This window comes from Arachis duranensis, unplaced genomic scaffold (assembly GCF_000817695.3).
Source record: "Arachis duranensis cultivar V14167 unplaced genomic scaffold, aradu.V14167.gnm2.J7QH unplaced_Scaffold_343483, whole genome shotgun sequence".
NCBI classification, from domain to species: Eukaryota; Viridiplantae; Streptophyta; class Magnoliopsida; order Fabales; family Fabaceae; genus Arachis; species Arachis duranensis.
In genome coordinates this window covers 33,925-35,926 of record NW_026264909.1, presented here as the reverse complement: position 1 = coordinate 35,926, position 2,002 = coordinate 33,925, and the positions used below count along the sequence as shown (strand labels likewise).

General features: G+C 39.5%; 1 non-coding gene across 1 annotated transcript; it reads left to right on the top strand.

Annotated features, from left to right (window-relative positions):
- Positions 1-331: 331 nt before the first annotated feature.
- Positions 332-438, top strand: LOC127744411 (small nucleolar RNA R71). The gene has a single exon (XR_008005400.1). It is a non-coding gene; the product is annotated as a small nucleolar RNA R71 (small nucleolar RNA).
- Positions 439-2,002: the final 1,564 nt, after the last annotated feature.

Sequence of the window (2,002 nt, the reverse complement as noted above, 5' to 3'; positions counted from 1 at the left end):
AATACTCATGAAATTATGCAAAGTTCACAAAAGTTGCTTGAATCAAGGTGTAAGTGTAATTTCATCCAAAACTTGCCTTATTCACTAAGAAAATGCATGAAACTACCCTAAAACAGTAAAGAAAAGGTCAGTGAAACTGGCCTAGATGCCCTGGCATCAGTGATAGTCTCTTACATTAATCTAAACCCAAGCAACTATGGTAGCAGCATTCAAAAGCCAACCATCCATGCTAATAATTTCGAATTTAAGCCTCAGCTCATCACACACATTCAAAACAATTATTCCTTGAGAAAGACCTTCAAAGAAAATGTGCAGTTGAACCCATTCATTGAACATGTTTGGTGGGCATCTTCTTGTTAAGTCCTTAAACCTCTCCCATGCCTCATAGAGAGTTTCACCATCTTGTTGCCTGAAGGTTTGTACCTCAGCTCTCAGCCTATTGATTCTTTGAGGAGGGTAGAATCTTGCCAAAAATTTGTTAACCACATCTTCCCAATTTGTTAAGCTCTCTTTCGAGAAGGATTCTAGCAATTTAGATGCTTTGTCCCTAACTGAAAAATGGAACAAAAGTAGTCTATATACATCCGGATGAACACCATTAGACTTCATAGTGTCACAAATTCTTAGGAAGGTGGTTAGATATTGATTGGGGTCTTCTTGGGCACTTCCTCCAAATGAGCAGTTATTCTGAACAAGGGTGATGAGTTGGGATTTTAATTCAAAGTTGTTGGCATGTGTGGTGGGCTTTTGGATGCTACTTCCACAATTTTAGGTAAATCAAGAGAAAAGAAAGAGGAAGAAGAATGAAAACTATAATTGATCTATCAAATTACAACAGAGCTCCCTAACCCAATGAAAGGGGTTTAGTTGTTCATGGCTTTGGAAATGGAAATGAAAAATGGTAGAATAGAATACATTCCTCCGTGACTAGAAAAGTGCAGAAAAGTAAATATACAGAGTGTAGTTCTCCAAAAGTGCTTAGCCTCTCTATAGTTCAAAACTACTCTTATATATACTACTCTTTTTGATCCTCTAGTGTATTCTTCAAGTCTTGGATATGGGCCTTTGATCTTGAGTTAAAGCAGTTACAATATTCAGTGGGCTCAGCTTTGTTTGCAGAAAAGTGTGAGTTAGGCATGGGCGTTAATTAGGATGTTAGTGGCGTTAACGTTAAGTGAGGATGTGGGTTCGAGAACGTTAGTGACAATCACCTTTTCCACTAACGTTCCAACCCAAAATGATCAACGTTAACTTCAACGTTAGTGGCACTAACGTGACCACTAACGTTGCCTCTTGGTCCTTTGCAAATGTTATTGGGAATCACCTTTTACAATAACGTTGCCTTGTGCCCTGGTGGACGAAATTGTGATCCTCAAAGTTGGTCTCTTTGTATTTGTATGAAATCAAAAATACCCCAAAGAGATCATGGTGTGATGAATTGGGATCTTAATAGTCCCATCCTCTCAGTGAAAATGGTCCTATGCTCTGTCACAGCATGGCTAATCATCTGTCGGTTCTCAATCAGGTTGGAATAGAATCCCTTGATTCTTTTGCATTTGTCATCACGCCCAGCCTTCAGGAGTTTGAAGCTCGTCACAGTCATTTAATCCCAGAATCCTACTCGGAATACCATAGACAAGGTTTAGACTTTCCGGATCCTCATGAATGCCGCCATCTATCTAGCTTATACCACGAAGATTCTGTTGGGGAATCTAAGAGATATGCGCCCGGCCTAAGATAGAACGGAAGTGGTTGTCAATCACGCGCGTTCATAGGTGAGAATGATGATGAGTGTCACAGATCATCACATTTATCAAGTTGAAGTGCAACGTATATCATGGAATAAGAATAAAAGAGAATTGAATAGAAAATAATAGTAATTGTATTGAAACTTGAGGTACAGCAGAGCTCCACACCCTTAATCTATGGTGTGCAAAAACTCCACCGTTGAAAACACATAAGTAAAAGGTTCAGGCATGGCCGAATGGCCAGCCCCCAAAAC